General features: G+C 33.1%; 1 protein-coding gene and 1 long non-coding RNA gene across 7 annotated transcripts in view; one reads left to right on the top strand and one right to left on the bottom strand.

The window, feature by feature from the left end:
- The window catches only part of LOC129946277 (calcium-binding protein E63-1), a 435,397-nt gene that overhangs the window by 102,800 nt on the left and 307,602 nt on the right, over positions 1-24,995 (top strand). The window lies entirely within an intron of this gene.
- Positions 4,542-5,107, bottom strand: LOC129946280 (uncharacterized). The gene is made up of 2 exons (XR_008781556.1): positions 4,831-5,107; positions 4,542-4,769 (listed from the first exon to the last, which is right to left on the bottom strand). It is a non-coding gene; the product is annotated as an uncharacterized LOC129946280 (long non-coding RNA).

Raw genomic sequence — 24,995 nt, forward strand, 5'->3', positions numbered from 1 at the left:
ATTGAACCCAAGACCTCTATCATGACGGTCCTACCCACTAACCATCAAGAAACAAGTTGTCCGCTCCAAGTTCGTGGCTCTATTGGCATGATTTTTTCAAGCTTGTGCAACTTACTTACAATCAAAAGTTTGCATAGTTTAGAATTCAGATCTTTTTTGGCTGTCCATATATAGGTGCCAACTTTAAGACATACTTCTATATTTCGCAATAATTATAAACTTAAGGTTGTACCTATTTTTATCGAAACCAGTGTGAATACAGGATAATTTTTTTTGTCATAAAGTTTTTATTTCTTTTGGTTTTGGTTTTGTCTTTAAAAATAATGCAAAATATAATCATAACATTTCCTTGGAATCATGATATGAATATCTGTGATTTTTGATTAGATAAAAATCGTTTACTTGGGGGAGAGTTTAATTGAAAGCGTATAGACAACGAAAGACCAACTCGACCGACGACGACGTCATGGCGAGACATAATGGTCTTATTATTTATGAGTAAGTTACAATAAAATATGATTTCATTAGTTTTGGTTAATAGAAATTTATATGGTCGTTTGTATATTTGGTCGTTTGTAGGAACTAAAATTATGAGAAAAATATTTATTTTTATTGAATAGTGAGAAGAATGACCATTACGTGAATTGTTGCAAGCATTGATTCTTTTGAGGTAGTTTTTAACCTTTTTTGACACATATTAAGCGGTATCTCTGCCATAACTTGATGAATGTTGGTATTTAAGTGCTCTAGAATTAAAGGGTTATCTGCATAAACAAGGTCGTTTGCGTAGCTTCATACAAAAAAGTCCAGCGGTGTCAGATCACATGATCTTGGTGGTCAGTTGATATCGCCACGACGAGAAATTACGCGGACATAAAGCCATATTCGCTCGAGTTGTGTGGCATCTGGAAGCCATCTACCTTATATACCAATTTGTAATCTTCAATAGCAGGCAAAGAAGTCGGTTATGATACGACCATAGCGCTCCGAATTGACGGTGAAAGTGGTTCCATCATCGTTTTCCAATCACACCTCCGGACTAAAGAACGCCCCAAACAACTTAGGTTGACAGATGTCCAATTCCAACTTTTGAAACCGCAAAATCGATAACCCATTAGTTTCGTTATAAAACTACAATTGTTTCATAACAAGTGCAAACCTTAGTTAGGTTTTCTATTTTATCCCGAATAGGGTGAAATCTATCAAACCCAAAGAGAACTCATGGTTTGATTCGAGCTGTAAGGAGGTTACTTACATAGATGTAAGTTTCCGTTGTTATAAGGCCAACCCGACTGAGGAAAAACGGAATAAGTTCAAAGAAGCTAGAAAGACCTGCAATGGTCATATTCGACGAATAAAATTTTTGTATGATCAGAAATTAAGGACAAAAATACTAAAATGTCCCAAAGGTAGTAAAAATTTCTGGTCATTTGTAAAAAAACGTTCGAAACACCACGTCATTCTCGTCATGCTCGTTCACAATGACACTCCCTATGTATGTAAGCTTGATTGATAAAGCCAATTTGCTTGCAGCACAGTTTGCTGTTAATTCGACGGAAAGTGTCATGAGTCCTCCTGTTCTTGAGAGCGTAAATAATTCTATGGGACTAATCTTCTTTCGCACTCGTGCAGTCGCAAGAGTACTGAAAGACCTTGACCAAATCCACTAGCCCGAATAGTATTCCCCCTATTGTTCTGAAGAGGTGTTCTTCTTAGCTGGCAAAACCACTGCCTAAGCTTTTCCATCTGTCCTATACTACAGGTCTCTTCCCGAGTGGATGGAAAACTGCATTTTTCCAGCCTGTCCCTAAAAAAGACGAATCTTCCTCCCCCTCAAGCTATCCAAGGTCATGAAAACGCTGATTAATTTTCACCTTAAGTATATCTTGAAGAACGGAAGCTTCTTTACGACCGGCAATATGGCTTTCGTAGCAATCGTAGGTCCACTGGTGATCTCATGGTTTATCTCAATGAACAGTGGAACAAATTTTTACATCGTTTTGGAGAAAGTAAGATTATTGCACTTGATATTTCAAAAGCATTTGATAGAGTTTGGCACCAAGCTCTCTTATCGAAAATTAATTTTTTTGATTTTGATGAATCTCTTCTTCGTTGAATTAGAAATTACCTTTCTAACCGTTCAATACAACTTGTATTAGATGGTTTCAAGTCTGAAATTCATAAAATAAATGCTCCGTTTTGTCTCCGACTCTCTTCCTTTTATTCATAAATGATCTCTTGTCTGTCACTTCTAATTAATTAAACTGTTTCGCCGACGACAGTTCTCTCAGCTTTTCATATTCGTTTCTAGATTTACATCCTTGCCCTTCGGATGTGGAACTTCAACGGCAGCGTATGATAAGCTCATTAAATTCTGATATTGACATCATTGTCCAATGGTGAGTCAGAAACCGTGTAGATTTTAATGCTTCAAAAACTCAATGCTGTCTCCTGTCGTTAAAACGTTACTCACCCCCGATGCCACTATCTATGAGTTGCACTTGCATCCAGGAAATCAACTATCAGTACTCGGTATGTGTATTATAGATCACTTCTTATGGAATGATCACATATTCGATATCGCCAAAAATGCTGCCAAGCTTTCATCTGTCCACAGATTGAATATAATTCATATTTCTGAGCAGGTGCCCCTAAAACAAGTTTAAATCTCTTGGATAGAATTCAAAAAAGGGATTTAAAAATGATAGGCGACATCGCTAGAACACCGCCGGCACCGCAATGCTTCATGCCTTTCGTTGTTTTATCAATATTTTTATAAACAATGCTCTGTCAAATTAGCCAGTTCACCCCTTAAAGTATTTGGCCGTAATACTTGCACTTCTAGGAATGCTCATCAGTTTACCCTTAACCTCAATTTCGAGCGTACTATCAAGTATAGAGATTCTTTCTTCAATCGCACATCGAGAATGTGGAATGCTTTGGCCAACTCTGTTTTTCCCTCCCAGAACTTTAATACCAATGTGTATCGGTATCTCCTTTTAAATTCTTCCCTATTTTCCTAACGCTCGCACTGTGTTTAAATATAAACATATAAAGGGTACCAATAAGCCCTTGAGTGCTTGTGAATTATAAAAAAAAGTACAACAACTATTTGTCTTTTTTAAGGACCTCAAATGTTGCTGGTTTCTATTATGTTATAACCTTAACCTTATACAATTTTCTAATTAATTTAAGTTAAGTTAAGAAATGACTAAGAAAGTTCTTTGACTCAATAACTTTAATTCTTGAAATAAATACCAACTGAAAGTTTAAAATTCCTTAGGCTTTTTAAACATTTTAAGTCATTTAAAACTCGATATTAAATTTAAGTTGATTTTCGTCAGTAAATCGACAGTCTTTTGAAAGAAGACACTTGCATATAAAACATACAACAAATTTCAGTCAATTAAATAATTGACTTTTGAAATATGCTAAAATATTATACTCATTTGACTTTACTTTAAGAAATTTTAAAAACCAAAGAACCTTCAGTCGAATTCTTCGATTGACTTCAAATCAAAACTTTAAATTACATGGTTCTATGACAAATGTCGATTAAGTCCAAATTTCGACTTTTATAGTTCAGGTTCAGATTGAAGTGCAAACTGACAGATACAACAATGAGGTCTGCCTTTTTTGCAATCAGTTGAATTGAAAAACTATATTTTTTTTAAAATGAATGAAGATTTCATCAGTTATCTTCATCTTTCACATATTATAAACCATTTCTGCTATATATGTATGCATAACTATTAAAAGTGTCATTAATTATGTTTGACACCAGTATTGTTTCCAACTGAATCAAACATCAAAAATTAATGTAAATGTCACTTTGACGTTTGACAATAGCTATAATCATGTCTAAAAGAAGACACATACATTAAGAGATTTTTGTCTACCGTCTGCTATTATACAAACGTCACTATCTATAAACGTACACATAAAATATTACTTAACACTTTATCATATTACCCTTTATCTTGACATTCTTCGGTTTTGTTCGATTAGAGGTTTATGTTCTTTTGCATAGCTGTTTATTGTCAATCATTTATTTATATTACTTTATTCCGTTTCGTAGAAACCATCATTATTTTTGTGCGTTGTTTATTGTCATTTAAAAGCCCTATATAAGAATTATTTGTTAGTAATAAGATTAACCATAAACACAATTTCGTACATACGTTCATACATAAAATCGTTAATTCATGTAAAATAAAAGATTTATAGTGTTCATACATGTGCATGTTTGTCACGCATAGTATTTGCAATAATGTTCATAAAAGTGATATATATTCCTCATCACGTCAACTTCTATTTCTCATTACACAAAAATGTACTAATCGTTTTTTTTTCATTTTAGTTTTACTCCTAAATTATAGATTATTATTGACAATAAATGTCAATAATATTTAACAAAAAGTCAGTAAATTAGTTAGGTATGTTCATTACTTTGAGTTTTGAGACACATCTCTTGATAAAGATAGGCTATGAACAAAAATTTACTCAAACATAGCTAGTTGTCAATTATTAACTAACACATTGGGCGTTTTTCTTTTTTAGTTCAGAGCTGAGCTCTGAGCATACTCTGAGCGAACAGAGTAGAGTAGAGTAGAGTTCTGAGCAGAGTATGTTCAGAGCTCTCTGATTTAATTATGAAACAACTTGAGCACTAAACTGTCATATAGTTTTTTTTATGTTAGTTTGAAATTCAAAATTCTCCTTAATCAAATTAATCAGAAAAACAGTCATATCGTTGGTCCATTTGACGCCTGAAATAAATTTGATTCATAAAAATGCTATATGCAATTAGTTTTTCCAAAATTATCTTACCTTCTACACCAGAGCAACCAGCCTCTTCCGCCATTTTTATTGTTTTGATGATGATTTTTTTTTATTTCCCGGCTTTCAGATATCAAATTGTTTGTGCTCAGCATTTTACTCCGTTTACTCTGTTATTTTATTCTGAGCTCACAGAGCGCGCTCTGAACATGTTCAGAACTAAAAAAGAAACACGAATTTGAAGCTCTGAACGCTCAGAGCTCAAAAAGAAACACAATTATTTTTTTGACAGTTCGAGCTCTGCTCTGAACTAAAAAAGAAAAACGCCCATTAGAGCAATTTAAAAAAAAATATATTCATATCGAAAAATTGAACCATTAAGCATTCAAGCTGGTATTAGTGAAAAACACTTAACAAACGCTAAACGACAAAGATGATAAATCCATTTCCATTTGATGATGTCAAAGTGAAAGTTACTGCTTGTTGTAGAAAGTAGGAAGAAAATCGAACAGTTCTGCGACGGTTATTTTCTGTAAAAATAATTAACGACTAATTAACATAAGCAATTGACTATGATACAATATAATAAATTTTAACACTTTACCTGTGGGTGTTTCAATGAGCCTAGATAAGCTAGCCAAGCAGTAGAAAGAAACAAATATAGAAAACATTGCACCACAACAAATGTATAGTTATGACATCTAATCGATATGAATTCGTTATGAAACTTCTTAGCCGCTAAAAAGGTGTTCCATAATACTAAGATTGTAACTATTAGTTTAGATTTATTGACTTCAAAATTTTAATACTGTTCACAAGTTTTTTAGTAATGTAGTATCTTAAGTCTTTAAATGGGTTGGCCGATGGCTGTCTACCTGACATTTACATTGTAATTTTTATAATAATAATGCTAAAGAAAAATCTAATACGTATAACGTTTTCAAAAATTAAATTTAACAATTTTGTATGCATTAGAAACATTCATTGATTATACATGTTCTGTATCGTAAAGCACTCAAAGACTATTGGTATAAGACTTCCCAACCTCGTTCTCTATTCGTCAGTTTTATGGTTTCCTGTTAACTGAGTACACCAATCCAAAGTATAGGAATATTGCGAAATTCTTTCAGAATTGGACAAACCTTATAAAAAATGGAACAAGTCTTCACGTTCTCTTCGATTGGATCACACCATAGAGGAAGATCGGGACGTTGAGGAATAAAGTATAAGCTGAGGAGTTCACCTCTGACTTTAAAAATTGTACTGATTTTCGGTATGGTGTGATCGGCCAAGAAGTAGGTCTTTTTTCCAAAAAGTGGTTAACTTTACTGTAGTAAGGACTATATAATGTTGATTCCGCTTCCTCAGTTAAATGATCGTAAATTCCGTTTCCGATTTTCATCAACAAATCATTAAATTTCGAACTGAGCGAAGAACGGTTATCTTCAGTTGATATTGAAAAAGTTGTTGACCAATCGTTCGCCATTTCATACCACTCACCTACGCATGCTCCTCTGGAATCAATAATGTGACCAAGCACAAGTCTTGTTTTCTCTCATCTCCAAAATTCTTTCCACATAATTAAAGTGTAATTTGAGAGTATCCAAGAAAACGGGGCCTGTTCCTGTTTCTAGGTGCAGCATATAGTGGGGTGTCCTACTCGGCAACCTTAAGTTGCTTTTGATGAAAAAATGGAGGAACTTTTCTACTGCATCAAACGACATGTACCCCCACACTTGCGATCCGTAAAATAGAATTCCAATATTGGTTGCTCGAAAAACGTCATTTCTCAAATTACAGCTTCTCCACACGTTACATATTGTACGCTTGGCTTTCGCTTTTTTCACTCGCAGATGTCTATTAAGATTTAGGTTCGTCTATTACTTGTACTCCCTTAACTATTTTTACGACTTCTTCTTGAAAAGTTCTGGAGTACCTCCCACCACCGCTATTTTATTATTTCATCAGATAAATTAACTGATAGGTTCCAGACTGAAGTCTATTCATCATCAGCTGCATTCCGTCTATAGATTCGACCAGGAAGACTATATTGTCAGCATACATGAGAACAGGAATGTATTTCCACTAAGCACTATACCGCTTCTCACTAAGTTTGTTATATCGTGTAAGTATAGACTGAATAGTAGCGCGCTTAAAACGCATTCTTGCTTAACTCCCATTAGTTTATAAGTTTATTTATTATTATACTCCAATTCACAGTGAGAGAAAGGTCGTCTGAAACTCGTTCCAAGTTTTTTGCTTACATAACTCTGATGACTGCTATTATTTTTGAAGAGATTCCATTTCTTGTAAAAAAGAGCTTTCCTAGAAATAGAGTCGAATGCCCGACGTAAAAGGCATACGCATACAGCTTTATACCATAAAGAAAATATTTCATCGATTGTTGATTGATTTTTTCTTGACCCTGCTTGAAATTTAGTCAAAATGTCCTTGCTTTCAATAGAATTGGATAATCTAGTACACAATTCTGAACTAAAAAGCTTTGTCGCAGTAAAACTACGCTACATTGAAGTCGTCTTTTTACTGAATAGCTTTACTGCTTTCCGGAAGTCAATTGCGTTTTTAGGCTTAGGTTAGGTTAGGTTGGAGTGGCTGTCCAGATGTCACTGACGCACGTAGACTTCAATGAGGTTACTCATGGGAGAGTAATGAACTTAAACAAACCATTTCGTACTTTTAATAAAGTTAGAGAGACGTTTTGTGTCAATCGTTGCTGGTATTATCGAAGAAGGGATTACCGAGAAAGTTATTGCTTCTCCTCGTCCATGCAGCTTCTACAGAAGTCATTTGTGTAGACCCCTAGCCTAAGAGCATGTCTTCCTATGAGGCAGTGTCCTGTTATTACTCCAATTGCAGAGCTTATACTTTGTCTGCTCAGTAATATCAAGCCTTTTGACCGTTTTAAGTCTATACTTGGCCATATTTGCTTGGTTGCTAGGCAGGTGGTACTCTGTGACCATTTAGCATTTGTTGATTCTAAAGTATATTGCTTGAGAAGATATTTTCATGTAGCAAGTGGTGTTCCTATGTTATGGATATTGCTTCTTTAATCGCTATCTGTATAGAAGTCTACCTTATCGTCTTTCAGGGGTAAAAGAAAGCTTCAGTAGCCTTTTTTACTCTTTCATCAATATTTGCCTTCCAATTTAGTTTTTTGTCTAAAATGAGGCCTAAATATTTAGCTTGGTCAGAAAAGCTTAATGGTATTCCTCTAATCTTGGGTGGGCTAATCTGAGGAATCTTATATCTTCTCGAAAAGAGTATTAATTCTGTATTATGTGGATTGACGTCCAATCCACAAAGTTTTTAGCCTTGTTTATTGTTTAAATATTTCTGAGGTTGCAATTTCGTTTTTTAAGCTTACAAAGCTCTTTGTATGTTTGTTTGCAGATAAATACAGGGCTTTAAAGTTTATGTTGTCCTACGTTCTGAGTAACTTAAAGTACGCAAAAGAAATATTTCTTGCTGAAAAACACTTTCTATCGAAGCAAATTTGCTTATTTGTAATGACCTTTCTTTCAAAGGTTGTTGGGCAAGCTGCATTTTGTATTAAAGTTACGAACTTCTATGGCTACCAGCAAATCTACTTGTCTGTAAGATTGCTCTGTTGTGGTCATTATCTTACTGTTTTTATTAAGACAAAATATTTGTTATTTCATTGGTTTTCTTGTAAATCATTAAAAAAGGTCTATCCCTAAAAAACACCCGTTTTTTGTTCTTCTTTATCAGCAATTTATTTTTATTCTGATCCTGAGGGATATATAGAGAATTAAAGATTGTTATTCTTTAACTTTGCATTCCATATAAAATTATAGGTCTTCTTGACAAATCGGTTTATGGAGATACAAGAATTTTGTTTATTTAAAAGATGTCTGAAGTCATTTATAGTTATTGAAATTATATAACAAGTTGAAAGTTGGGTACAATTACTAAAACAAACACACAATCATGAATTACTAACATTTCACAGCCCTTTTTAAAAAATTTTTGAACTTTTAAATAAAAATTCAAAATAATTATTCAACCGAAGAAGCTTTAAACTTTATGGAAATAGTTCAACCAGCAGTAAATTGGCCAAATGACCATCGCGCCACGCTTATCATCTTAGGTAATTATTGACGTAGAAATATTCAAGAATAAAAATAAAAAGAACACTTAAAATTAAGCCCACAGCAATATCATTTGGTTAAATCTTCAAGCTCCTATCGTAAATTGTCTAATGCCTTTTTTTAAGACTCACTTTTTTTCTATTTTTTTTTGAGGCTATGAAAACCACTTACCTACTGATTGTGTGCTTTGTGCGATAGGAAATGCGGGGTGGTCGAGATTCAAAAAAAAAACTTATCCGTTGGCATTTCGTCTTGTTTCATGTTTGGCTGCCATTAAACATATAATAATTGCAAAGTGAAACAATAGATAAACTTTTCAAAACCATCGTATACGAGTATAGCCTTGGCAAGACCAAAAAGACTCGAAAGTCTAAAGCGTTCTTTTATAGACACAACAATCGGCCTCATCACCATCTTATGAGTGGGTATACTCGTACCTACCAAATAAACCGTTGTATGATGTCTGCCAAATAATATGGACGTTAGTCGGCGGCGACGACGAAGGCGGAAACTACGGAAGGCGCTTAAAAAGAAGAGAAGTAGATTCTTTGGTATTGTTTCCGCTTAGCATTGAAGGATATACCTCTACCTCTACCATTATAACATCACGCGAATTGTGCAAGGACTTTGAATGTTGAATGAAAGTGGATAATGTAGAATTGTGTTGTCTTGTAACTGTTTCCATTTCCGTATTGCAAGAGCTAATCAAGAATGGGTGTCATGTTAGCATTGAAGGTATGGTAGCCAAAGAACGCTGAGCTAGATATTTAAACGAAATCGTTTTGGTAAAGGTAAAGGATAACGATGGTAAATCTTTTTTTTTGAAGACATCCAGATTCAGGGTTTGGTTAGATGAGATACAAAAAGAAACTTATAAAACGAGGACCAATATAAAGTTGAGTATATTATAGTTTAAATGTGGATTCCTCTTTTTCAAGAATATAAAATATGCAAATTCTTCTTTGTCGAAAAAGGTATGTATGTAGGTAGGTAGATATAAAGCTCATTGCGATTATGGAGGGCGAGAAAACATTAATGGGATGTGAGTTTACACAAGTCGATAATCTAAATGCAAATTGCAAATGGAAATGATAATCTTTTTAGGGATGCTATACCATACATACAAACATTAAGGGCCAGTTAAGTTTTTTTTCTTTTGAATAAACCTACTTAGTACATATATGCATATTATCTACATTATAAAAGTATCTACATTTATACCGTTGGGAAAGCAAATTAGGGTCAAAAACATTATCAAAAAAAGATCCTGATAAGTTAAGTGGTGTTGATTGTGGCTCCTTGTTTATGGTATTCTCAGCTCATGCTGGGATAATATTATTTTAAATACATACAAAAAAATCATGAAAAATCGATTTAAAAAAGAGGATTTTTGTCTGAGATCTAAAGACTGAAGAGGCTTAATGGCAATGATGAAAGTTCCATAGTTGTTACACAAATATCATTTTCCATGATAAGGTAAAGCGGATTTGTTATGTTAGAGTTTAAATCTTTAAATTGTTGTATTGTATTTGTTGAAGGAGTAAATTGCAATTTTGTGAGTATGTGTTTAAAGTCTATTAAGGATCATTTTTGTCAACAGTTAGTTAGGAAGTTTATTTGAACTTAATTTGTAGAACGTGTGTTAAAGATGTGTTTTTTTAGTGTTTAGAATTTTGTCAAGAAGTAATGAAAATAAAATGTTATTGTAACTTAAGATCCTGATATAATTATTCCAAGAAAAGTATATCAGTTAAATGACAAGACGAATTAAATTTATGCTCTTTCACTGAAGCCCATGCCTAAATTGTACGCTAAATGTTTAAGTAGGTTCGAAAATAAAGTAAATGGTAGATTTTTTGTTTAACCTACTTCCGTTTACCGAACACAGAACTTACAGCATTTATGAAAATTTGAATCATTTTATTATTTTCTTTACCCTCGCACTACCGTAGGCCGTTTGTTTTTTATTCTTAGAAAACAAAACATATCTGTAACTAATACCATAAAAACATAAAATGCCCAAGTTCCAGACCTCTCCATTCTAACAAAACTTTTTCAGGATAATTTGCCTAACATTTATGATACAGGACTCATTTGAAAGATTCTTAGCAGAGCTTAAAAAAATGTTATGATTATTAAAAAATAAAATAAAAATTATACAGAAATCATCGAAGTTTTCCAACCACTAAAATTTTATTTCGAACTAGCTGACCCGGCAGACTTCGAACTTCCTCAATCGATAAATAAAAGACCTAAACTTTTGTATAAATTAATTTCAAAACAAACAAAAACTATTGAATAAAGCATGAAGCATGAAGTTTTATTATTAATTTCGACACATCTTGTTGCTTACTTAAAAAACATCGTTTTTTTTTAAATACTGGCTGTTTATAACTTTCAAATTTTTATTAATAGACAACACACTTGTATGATACAGTTTGTTAATCAATTTAAAGCTTTCTCATAAACTATATTTTTTTGTTTTGTTTTGTGGTGCGTAAATAAACAAAGAAGACGGTATTCCGACGCGCGAACACACCACATATAATTGTCCATGCGCGAAACAGGGAAACTCCAAGTTGAATCCGCAAACTTCTAAAGACTGTCCTTGCGATATATTTATTGTCATCGCAAAGCCAAACGTACTGGAAATTGTAAGCGTTTAAAACGGAATAGTAAATCCGTTGGAATCATCGGTATTTGCGGGATCAAGACATTCTCTCCTTTTATGATTGTTGCCTCAATGACGATATTCATCAGACTTTTCACAGCCAGTCTTGTTCCATTGCATAGTAGAGGTTGATTAATGTTACGCAGCATGATGACAACTGATCCTACCATTAACTGCAAATAGTAAGGTGGTGATCCAGGCAGTTCCAGTGAATTTAATAACTCCGTGGGATAGTTGACTACGACATCCTGGTTCATAACGGTGTTGACTGATTTGAAGGAAACCAACTTTCCTGGAAGAAAATTCTGAATGGTCGCATTGAGATCCTCGACATCTTTATTTTTCGCTGCCAATATTGCTCGTTAACCCAATGGTTATTGAACTTTTGCGCTATGTCTGGGAAAACACTCTGAAAAGTTCCTTTTTTTGAATCTGTGATGTGACAGAAATCTGTGGGTAATGTGATGAATCCGGTCGAGGTGTCAATTGGTTGGTTGTCAAATCTAATATCAAATATTATGGTTGTGTTTAGAAACTTAATTTGTGACAAAACTTAAGAATTATCAAACTTAAAAAAAAAAATAATCTGATACAGTTACAACCGTAGTTAGCTAAAATTATGTTTCGCGAAACCTACCAAATTGAACCAAAGACTATTTTCATATGATTGAATTTGAACTTCATGCAGCGGTAATAAATTGTAAATTGCCTTTGTCGTTAGGAGCACACCAAAATTGCTTAGACAACAGTGAGTGATTATAATAAAGTTCAAATTGACTCTAGAAAACGTTTGTATGGGAAATATAAATTATTCGACATTTTTCGCCTTTTAAACCTTCAATAAACCCCCACCAACATTTCAAGACTAAGAAAAGATAAATCCATTCAGCCGTTCTCGAGTTTTAGTGAGACTAACGAACAGCAATTCATTTTTATATATAAGTTAAGACAGAATGAAATCAATACACATCGCAGCATCAGCAATTTCATTGTTCTTAATCTCCAAATCATATTGCCACCCAAAAGTGATGATCAGCATTATTATGCTCCGAAGAAACAGAACGACAGCCAAGTGGGCAGTTGGTGATCATCAGCGTAGCAGTGCAGTGCTATCCTTATCCTTTGTATTAATATTAATAATTGTAGTATTTTAAGAAATAAAGATTTTTTTTATTTAAATAAAGAAGTATAAAAATAATTGGAGGCCCCGGCGAGATAGGCCAATTTTAATGTGAATTTGAAAAAATAAAGTAAAATTTAAAATCAGTGTCTTCGCCATAAACAAAAAACAGCCATATATTCAACCAGGATTGAAGAAAGTGCAGAATTTATATTATAAGTAAGATATTATATTTTAAGATGAATAAATGTCCGACACATTTAAAAAATTTATGAGTGATTACAAGAAGCAAAAAAAAGTTAAAATACAAACTGCAAACAAAAATTTAGATTTAAACAAAAGTGAAGTAATTAATAACAGAATGTCAAACGTACAGGAAATAGAAGCTTTAATCGCGAAAGCATTATTAAATAACACAAACTTGCTACAAATCGAATTTTCTAAAGAAATTGAACACTTAAATAAAAAACTAAAAGATTTAGGAGCTTCTAATGTAGTTAAGAATTATGAAAAGCAAACTATAGATGTAACAATACAAGATAACGAAGGGTTAGATGTTATAAAGTCGTTACCTGAATTTTCTGGCAACGCAAGTTCCTATGTAAGCTGGAGAGAAGCTGCTTACAACTCAATTAGCCTATATACAAAAGGCAGTAGGAGATTTTTTGCAGCACTTACCATTTTCAGAAATAAAATTCTGCATAGTGCAAATGACATTTTGACCAATCATGGTACAACACTAAACTTCGAAGCAATTATGGCAAGATTAGATTTTGCTTATGCCGATAAAAGGCCACTGCATATGTTAGAGCAGGAGCTAAGTGTATTAAGACAAGGGTCTATGGAGATATTAGACTACTATAATAAAGTAAATGAAAAACTTACGTTAATAATTAATAAGACCATGATGACCCACGGAAATGAGTCACCCATTTCACATGAACTATGTAGGATTCATAGGCAAAACGCCTTGAGAACATTCATATCAGGCTTGTCTGGAAATCTCTCAGATATTTTATTCTCAATCTGCCCCCCAGATCTACCAAGTGCGCTAGCAAAAGCTCAAGAACTGGAATCAAACAAATCACGTGCTACCTTTGCACAAAGGTATAGTTCACCAAATGATATTAAAAAACTACCTAACAACAATTTAAGATTTCCTCCACGGAACATGCAAACAACACACAATGATTTCCCTCGATATCCAAATAATGATTACAGACAGTTGTCCCAACGATTTGAACCAATGGTTCTTGGGTCTTCAGTTAATCGACCTATGAATAAAAGTGACGTAAATCACTATAAACAAATACACGCTAATACAGCACAGAATCCATACAATGTACCACCAGGTCCAAGTAACTATAGACACAATCCTGAACAATACAATAAAAATCCAAACTGGCAATGGAAAAAACCTGATCAAAACTTATACAATAATCCCCAAAGACCTCTATTCAAGAGAGAAAAAGATAACTATAGTGGACATTCGAATAGGCCACCACCAAACAAAAATGAAAGGATTAACAATTTAAACGAAGATTCAGATCATTTTTTAGACATGAGACGGGATTGCCCCACATTCAAAGAAGACTAGGAGATAAAAACATTCGTATTCTGTTAGATACCGGAGCTAATAGTAATTATTGTAAACCAAACATTTTTCAAGAAGAAATTAGCCTCCCTATATTTAAACGAGCCCTCACTCCAAATGGAGAAATAATAATAAAAACATATCACGAAGTATTAATATTTAATACAATCACGAGATTTTATGTGATAAACAATTTAGAATTCGACGCGCTTATAGGCATCAACCTACTTAGTGATATAAATGCAAAAATTGATTTAGAAAATAGAATTATAAAATATAATACAAAATGTGAAAAAATATTTTTCACCGAAAAAGAAGTAAGTAAAAAGGTAAATAATATAAAAGATATTGACATAGAAAGATTGGTTGAATCAATGACTAAAAGGATTACGGATATCCACTCAAACATTGATATGACTTTGCCATTTAGGACCGATGTTATCGCCGAAATCCGTACAGATACAGAAAAGCCTATATGGACGAAACAATACCCCTACCCCTTAAGTGTTAATAAATTTGTGAACCACGAGATTCACGATTTATTAAATAAAAATATAATAAGGCCTTCCAAAAGCCCTTATAACAGCCCCGTTTGGGTCGTTCCTAAAAAAGGAACAAATGAAGACGGAACGCCAAAGAACCGCCTTGTAATTGATTTCAAAAAATTGAATGAACACACTGTATCGGATAAATACCCAATACCCGATACAAGTGTTATTCTCTCTAACCTAGGGAAAGCAAAATATTTTTCAACCCTCGACCTTGAATCTGGATTCCATCAAATAATGATGAAACCAGAAGACATAGAAAAAACTAGTTTTTCTATAAATAACGGAAAGTATGAATATATACGACTTCCGTTTGGCTTAAAAAATGCCCCCTCTATTTTTCAACGAGCAATGGACGACATACTGCGTCCATACATAGGCAAAATTTGCCATGTATACATTGACGATATCATTGTATATTCAGATACTCTCGAAAATCACACGAATCACTTAAACGAAATAATTAATATACTAAAAAAGGCAAATATGAAAATTTCTATAGAAAAATCAGAGTTATACAAAGATCAAGTAGAGTTTTTGGGTTATATCGTAGCACAAAACGTAATTCGAACCAACCCAGAAAAAGTTCGAACTATTAAAGAGTATCCACAACCAAATACACTAAGACAACTTCGTAGTTTCCTCGGAATGATAGGCTACTATAGAAAATTTATAAAAAACTTTGCTAATATAGCAAAACCCCTTACAAGTTATTTAAAAAGTGAAAATGGACAAATTTCTACACATGTAGCAAAAAAAACTGAAATAATATTAGATGAAAATGCGGTCAAAGCATTTAATACATTAAAAGAATATTTAATGCACGAAGTGGAGCTTACACAGCCAAATTTTGAAAAAAAATTTACTTTAACAACCGATGCTTCTAATGATGCAATTGGTGCAGTTTTATCCCAAGATGGGAAACCTATCACCTTCATATCAAAAACCCTAAACAAAACCGAACAGTGTTATGCCACAAACGAGAAAGAGCTCTACGCTATCGTTTATGCACTCAAGAATCTAAGAAATTACCTTTACGGTATCACAAACCTCGAGATCCACACGGATCACCAACCCTTAACTTACGCTGTTTCTAAAAGAAACCCGAATTCGAAAATGAAAAGGTGGCATAGTATCATCGAGGAATATGCACCAAAATTCATTTATAAACCTGGAACCACAAACATAGTAGCAGATGCATTATCTAGACAAAACATTAATCAAATATCTGACTCATCATCAAACCACGCTACAACACACTCAGCCGAAAGCAGTGAACATGATAACATTGAAATATTAAACAAACCTATAAATCAATTTAACCAACAAATTGTTGTTAATAAAGCTTCAGAATTCATCCATGAACAACTGAATCCATTTCCTAACAAAAAAAGGCACCTTATAGAATATTCAGACCCTTCACAATTAAAACAATTGTTCAAAGAATTCCTTAAACCAGGAACAGTAGCATTATTTACTCATGCAGAGGTAATTTATGAATTAAAAGATGTTTTTAAAACATTTACAAATAAATTCATTCGTTGCAAACATTTCGTCAATGATATAACAAATAAAGACGACCAACAAATAATAATAGAACAAATTCATACAAGGGCACACAGAGGCTCAAAAGAAAACATAAAGCAAATAGAAGAAATGTATTATTGGCCCTCAATTAGAGAAGAGGTAGAAGAATATGTAAGATCATGTGAAATTTGCAATAGGAATAAATACAATAGGAAGCCCCATATTGAACCAATTGGTGAGGCACCAATTCCTAAGAACAAAGGGGAATCCTTACACTTAGATGTAATGATGTTCGAAAAATTGAAAGTCATAACTTGCATAGATGCATATTCTAAATTTTTAGTAATTAAAATCATAGAAAACAAACTTAACATGGGTATCAAAGTTTTAGAAATTTTACAAACATTTCCTAATTGTACTAATATAACTTGCGACAATGACCCGACATTTACAAGCCAACCATTCAAAACGTTAATGGAACGTCAAAAAATTGATATGTATTATGTTCCAGCCAAACATTCACTATCGAATGGACAGGTAGAAAGAGTGCACAGCACAATCCAAGAATTAGCTAGATGCATTAGAGAAGAATTTAAAATAGTAGACTTAGAAGAAGTACTAATCAAATCAGCTTTAGAATACAATAAAACTATACATTCTGTAATTAATGAAAAACCTATGAATATATTATTTAACGAAAAAGACCATTCAGATACTTTCAATAAATTAAAAACAGCACAAGAAAAAACTTTAAGAACATTTAATAAAAAAAGAAAACAAATTCCACTAGAAGAAAATTGTATTGCATACGAAAAAACAACTAATGAAAGATGGGGAAAAATAAAACCCAAATTCAAAAAAATAATTGTAAAACAAGATTTAGGTCATACTATTAAATTAAAAAATGGAAGAGAAATTCACAAAGATAATTTGAAAATAATCTAATAATTTCAGAAAATGTTCCTCTTACTGCTATCAATCTCAGCTTGTGCAGCTCAAGTAATCGATTATACAAGAGAAGATTACTTGTTAATTAATAATAACAATGTTTTAATATACGAAGATGATGCAAATCTTTTTCATGTTACAAATCTAACTAATATAAGAAAAATAATACGCGAATCCAAACAAGCTTTGATAAAGCATCACGATCAAACGGAATACCCTGGTACTCCATACACTGAAAAACACGAAATAGATTTCTCTATTATCGAAACCCTATTAGACCAATTAACTTTAACTAATCGTAATAAAAGAGCTATCGAAACAATCGGTACTATTTGGAAATATATTGCAGGATCTCCTGATCATAATGATAAAATAATAATCGAAAATAAGATAAACGACTTAGTCGAGAATAACAATAAACAATTTATGATTAATTCAAAATTATTCAAATTAATGGAAAGTATATCAAAAAACCACATAGATGATATTGTAACCAAACAATGTAAAATTATCATCCTAGAACTACAAAACTTAGTGAACACTATATCACTATCTAAGCTTGGAAATTTAAATCCTAATATATTAAGTTTAAGAGAAATTAAAAATATAATCAAACATGAAAATGTATCACTATCTATTTCAGATTTATTAGATGTATCCAAATTTAAAATTATGCAAAAACAGGATATCATTGTAATTCTAATTAAATATCCTATTATAACATTAAACTGTAAACTTTTTGAAGTTAGAGCAATAAGTCATATTGATGGAAAAATAATCATACCAAATCAAATTGCCCTCTGCAAAAATAACTATACAAATATTAAAGAATGTAAAATAGAGTTAAACAACTACTACTGTAAATTAGACCATAACGCCAACTGCCTATCAAACCTATTAAACAACCAAAAAACCACTTGCAGCAAAATCAAAGAACACAATCCACGGATAGAAGTCATATTGGAAGGATCCATATTAATTATTTATATTATATTACTTATTACGGAACTAATTTAGTTACCTTCGAAAACCAAACTTGTATCGATGAAGTTATATACAAAAACCCATCTTACGAAATAAAACAATTCCTAAAGGGATATTCAAGTTCAAACTATGAAATTGGACAATATATTGAATCACTAAACGAAGATTTAAAAATACAAAACATTAACTTTTTAAATTTTCTACAGCAAGAAGTGTACGATAATCCAACATATACAACCATGTTTGCACTCTTAATTGTTATCACAATAATGATATTAAAAAGAGCATACAATACAAACCAAAACCAAGAATCTCAAGATGATTTGATGGAACAGGCATGCCTACGCATAAATCACGCTATTGCAGAAGAAATTGAACGAGGACGTTCAAACTTGAACTAAGAGGGGAGTTAAGACAGAATGAAATCAATACACATCGCAGCATCAGCAATTTCATTGTTCTTAATCTCCAAATCATATTGCCACCCAAAAGTGATGATCAGCATTATTATGCTCCGAAGAAACAGAACGACAGCCAAGTGGGCAGTTGGTGATCATCAGCGTAGCAGTGCAGTGCTATCCTTATCCTTTGTATTAATATTAATAATTGTAGTATTTTAAGAAATAAAGATTTTTTTTATTTAAATAAAGAAGTATAAAAATAATTTATATATAGATTAAAGTACCGGTATTTTTAATGCCTTCTGTTTTCTTCCTAATTACTGTCCAGAATTTCGATATTAGATGATCTTTTTTGATAACGGTACATGTACTCGACTGTTAAATCGATCTTCATCACCTTCGCATCAATACAATCGCAAAATTGGTATCACCCTTTTTACTTGCGACACATAAGAACTATGTACACGGCAAGATTTGGATTCGCTAAAAATTCGGACTCGAGATTTTAATCAAACATGACATTACGGTGGTAGAGAAGCCGAAAAAAGTGGGCCCAAACCATTGGGTCGATTGACTTCAAATTTGGAAGTTAAGGTTTTGAGCCGATTTGCTTTAAGCTTTTTTTCATTTTATTTAAGCCTAAAAATAATAAAAGTCACCATACACATTTTTTAGACAAAAATCGAAAAATCGAATTTTATCCGATAGACTTTTTTTTTAAGTTTCAGTAAAATTTGTTTTCTCAATTTAGCTTTCTTCAAAATAATAAAAATATTTTTGTATTGCTTCGGAAGTTTACCACCCATTGAAACACAATTTTTGTTTTTAAGTTTTCTCAAGAACCGATTTTATTAATTTTTGTTTCTGCACAAACTCTTATACTCTTTCAAAAATATTTAATATTAATAAATCTCATTGGTATTATATTATTTAACAGATGGTGACATCTGTTGATTGGATTCAATAGATGGTGCTATGTCAAACTTCCAAACGTTTCAAATTAGCAACAATATTAAAATCCAAGACATCAAAAGCAAAAAGTATTGACTTTAATTTTCTTCTCTGAGCAAAAGGTCTTAGATCAATTCAAATACACCTCGTCTCATAAGATGGAACAATAACCAAATATTTTTTGTAAGGCAAACTTTGTGAACCTTTTTTGAACTTTTTCTATACGACAAATGCTAGATGCGGTAAAGGAGTTCCATATAACAGTACAATATTCTAAATGTAGTCGGACAAGACTAGAATAAAGAGCTTTCAATGTATAGGGGTCTTCGAAATCATTTGAATTTCGAAAAACAAATCCTAGCATCGAGTTCGATTTTGAGATCGTATGGTCTATGTGATTTGAGAAATTTATTTTAGAATCGGGGATTACGCCTAGATCCTTATGGTTATCAAGTCCTTGTAAAATGTTGTTTTCAAGTTTATAATTATAATATAATGGACTGTGATTTCTAGAAAATGTCACAACGCTACATTTCTTATTGTTAAAATATAGCCCATTGATATTACACCATTTAATTACTTAAGTTAAGTTGGTGCTACAGTCCTGTGTGAACTAGGGTAACAAACTTCTCCATCTAGCTCGGTCCCTAGCAAGATGCCTTAATTAAATTATTTAAATCAATGTTAACTTTTTTTGCATCGTTAAATGAATTCATGAAACTGAATATTTTCAAATCGTCAGCAAATAGAAGACATTAAGAAAAAGTAAATGTAATGGTAGGTCGTTAATAAAAAGGATAAAAAGAAGTGGTCCGATGTGACTAACTTGAGGAACACCCGAAAAAATTTGAATTTAATTAGATAAGGCATTATCAATTTTTACCATCTCTTAAATTCATATATCTCTAGTTTTTTTAAGAGAACACTATGTTGAACACGTTCGAAAGCCTTTGAATAATCAGTGTTAATAGGTTCAACTTGAGAACGCATTTCCTTCTGTGGTAGACAAAAATTTGAAGACATTGACAAATTTGTAGTAGTGGATCTACCTTTAAAGAAACGATGTTGATAAACTAAAATGTTATTATAAATAAGATTATACAATTTGTTTTTTTACTACAGCTTCGAAAACCTTAGGAATTAACTGCAGTTTTGCAATTGGTATGTAATTTTCAATCGATCTTTTTGTACCTGATCTATGAAGGGGAGTTATTATAGAGTATTTCCATTCATCTAAGATCTCACCATTATTTAAAGAAAGGTTAAATATTATACAAAGTGGTTCAGCAAGTATATTAGCTAAAGTATTTAAAATAATTGGTGGAATATTGTCTGGTGAAATAGAATAACTTATTTCATGAGATAAAAGAGCTTATAAGACAACACATTATTACAAGTAATGCTAGATGGAATCCCAGTTAAGTCTCTTTTCGTGTTAATAATGACCAAAAACTCTTAAGATTGTTCTTAATATTCGATTCAAGAGACGAGATGTATTGCTTGTATACAATTTTTTTCAAAAACTCATACTCCCTTCCAATTTGCTTGAACTGATCATTTATATGAATTGAAGATTTTGTAATTTTATTAAATTCATTTATGACATTTTTCAGTCTTGATACACTTTTGCTGAACCAAATATGTTTTTTTGAATTTTTAAATAAAGTTTTTTTAGGAACGTAGGAAGAAACCGCTGAATCTAAAATATTCCGAAACAGAGTAAAAGCTTGTTTAGTATCTTTACTGCATAAAGCATAGGTTACATTTATTTTGTAGTAATCAAAATACAGTGAGTTTTCCTTTGTGCGCATTTGGGGGGGGAAGTTCCCAAGTTTGTTTCTCCCTCCAGTAAGTTGCCATCATGCTCTGGTCAAGAGAGCAGCGGGCCTTCGCAGTTGAGAGCTTCTTTTCTAACGGTAGCTCACTTGTTGCTACGCAACGTGCCTTCCGCGCTCGCTTTAAAATTCCTCCTCACAGCCTCGTTCCTGGCCGTAATTCGATTCTGTCGAGGAGTGTGGAAGTGTCGCTAAACCCAGTGTCACTAAACCCAGAAATGGACTTCAACGGACCATTAGAACTCCGGAAAATATCGAAAGAGTAAGGCAGTAAGTTGTGCGTTCTCCCCGGCGTTCGGCTCGCAAACACGCAGCTGCTATGGGAATTTATGACACCACTGTTCGACGAATTCTCCATAAAGACCTTCAATTTCATCCCTTTAAATTGGCTGTTGTGCAAGAATTAACTGAACGCGATTTTGTTGTCCGGCCAAATGCATGTGAAATGCTGATTGACAACCTGCCTGAAGACGCGGTCGTTTTTTTCAGTGACGAGGCTCACTTCCACATTTGCGGCTGCGTCAACAAGCAAAACATGCGTTATTGGTGTGGTGTAAATCCGCGTGAGCTTCACCAGAAGCCACTTAATTGTGAGCGAGTTACTGTCTGGTGTGCAATGTCGGTAATGGAAATAATTGGTCCTTATTTTTTTGAAGAAAAAGAACTCGCAGTTACAGTGAATGGAGATCGTTACAGGAACATGATTGAGGAATTTTTTCTTCCAAGACTCGAAGAAATGAACGTTAGGAACGTGTGGTTTCAGCAAGATGGAGCCACAGCACACACAGCACGAGACTCAATTTGTTGCGACAACATCTCCCCGACCGCTTCATCTCTCTCAGAGGCGATCTCCAATGCCGCACGCTCTCAAGATTTGATTCCATGCGATTTCTTTTTATGGGGTTATTTGAAATCCCTGGTTTATGTCGATCGACTACGGACCATAGCACACCTCAAGAACAACATTCGCGACGCCATTGCCAACATACCGATTGATATGCTGCGAAGAGTGAATACGAATTTCAAAAATCGACTTCATCAGTGTATGCGCAATGGGGGTCGCCATTTATCCGATTTCATTTTTAAGACTGTTTAAAAAAATTTGGATATTGTATTCTCAAATAAAAAAAAATTCAAAACAATAACTGAAGTACTTTTTTTGTATTGACCTTTCCAATAAGTAAGTTATTTATACTTTCCACCCTACCTACCTCATTTATAACTTTAACCGTCACATGTTATTTACTTAAAACTTTTTAGTAGAATAGAATAAAAATAATAATACATTTTAAATTTAATTCCTTTGTATTGATTTTTGTTTTACATTAGCTGTACGAATATTTTGATCAATTGTGTGCAAAGTACTTCCCTTTCAAATCATTTTTGTACCAGCTTTAACGTTGCCGTCTTCTTTCGTAAATAATAATTGTAATAAGGGGTAACTTTAGTACAAAATCAGTAGTCATGGTCACCATGTTTTTATACAAATGCTATATCGATGTAAAATAATGTCTGATGTTGTCCTACCGTTCCCTTTAAATAATTTTCAACAATGTAATATGACGAAAAAAGTTAACTACAGCAACGCTTCGCTAGGTCAGCTAGTTAAAATAAAATTAATAAGCTCTAAAGAACTACATACCAAAAATGATTTTAAACTAACATTGAAAATGTTTGCATATGCAAAAACATAAAAAAACGCTCTAACGACTTTTAAATACAAATTTTAAAAATTTTGTTGTTTGTTGATAAATAAAATGGCGTTTAAATTTTCGAAAACTAAGTTTTCTTACAGTTAGATTTTGATTTGAATACAGAAAATGTTTTTAAACACACTCTTTTGATACATGAGCAAGTTCGTACCACTCAGTCGTGCATTTTCTTTCTTTCGAGAACGTGTACTACTTAATTACATGTTCAGCTCATTGCGTCTTGTCTTCAAAATGAACCACCTAGATAGCTTAACGTATTTTTTTTTCTTGTATAGTTGCTATCATTCACATAAAACACTTAAAAACCCTACATATCTTTTAATTACATCTCAAAGAAGAACCATCTTCAACCTTTTTCCTTATACAAAATACTTATAAATACTAAATAGCTTCGAAGAAATGGAAACAAGGTACGTTTGCATGACTCTACACTCGTAAAAATAGTGCAGTCATCATCATGCACACAAACTGCACGCTCATACAACACTTTTCATTCTCAGCACAAACAAATAGGAATTTCATTTAAAAACAAAATGAAAAGAGAAAAATTGCAAAGGAGTAAAAGAAAACACAAAAAGGACTTTGAAGGAACGAAAAAAATGGTTATATTCACAATAATGCATTCGAATAAAATCCACTTCCACACGTTTGTTCTGTTCTGTTCGGTTCGGTTGTGTTTCTCGGGACGACCAACTACGACGACGACGAAAGGACTCGTCCTCATCTACTTCTCTCTCGATTGGTAATGAAATATTGATTTAAAATTTCTTCAGTTGAGCCGAACTGAGCCTTAGCCGGTTTGTTTTTGTTTCCTTGGTAGCACATCAGCAAAAGCAGGTGGCGTAGGTCTAGGTATACCTCTATAGGTGCTAGTGCTTGCATTGCTCTTTGATCTATGTGTACCAACAAGACCAGGACCCATAAGTATTGTGGGTGACCTCAACTCAAGGCAAGGCACCCTTGCTATTGCTGGCGGCTCACTGACAGTATACCTATGCACAAGTATAAATTTTACCAGGCAACAGAAGCATACAAAAACACACACACTTTTTCACCATCATCACTCACTCTCACTCTCACCCTCAACCTTCAACCCTCTACCTCCTAGCCATCATCCACCTAACCATCAGCGTGTATATTATAGCACGGAATTTGTATTGATTAATTCTTTATCATAGAAAAACTATCTTGCTGCTTGTGGAATTATAGAAAATTATCCTTGAGACGTTCGCTATTTGAGTAGAATGGTTTATCCTTTGGTGAAATATTTGAAATTTCACGATTGAAGAATGTTTTTGTAGGAAAATTGAAGTGAAAGAAGTTCATTGCGTGTCCTTCTCCTTCTCTTACACTTCATTCTTATGGGAATTGGGATTTTTTTGTGTCTTCATGTACCTACACACATATATTATATAGCTTTATATTGGAAGACTATTTAATGAAGATGGAGCCTAAGGACAACTTCAATGAATGCTCTTGTGTTGAATTTTGAAAAATCGTTAAAATTGTTTAACGATTAAAATCCTTGTGGCAACTTTTATGCTCGTGAGAAGGTAGACTGTGGATTTTCGGTATTTAATTGGTGTTGAAGATTACAGATGATTTATTTTTACAATATGCAAATTTGTATACGACCTAATGGCCGTATAGTTATAGTCTGGCTCTGGCTCTGGCTCTGACTATAGTGGTGTGGCTCCTTGTGTCTGACCTTGCTGTGTTTGGTAAGATTAAAATGAAATATGAGGCCATGAACTTGGTGGATAGGTAAAACCCACATAATAATTAAAGAAAAAAA

This window comes from Eupeodes corollae, chromosome 2 (genome assembly GCF_945859685.1).
Source record: "Eupeodes corollae chromosome 2, idEupCoro1.1, whole genome shotgun sequence".
NCBI lineage: Eukaryota > Metazoa > Arthropoda > Insecta > Diptera > Syrphidae > Eupeodes > Eupeodes corollae.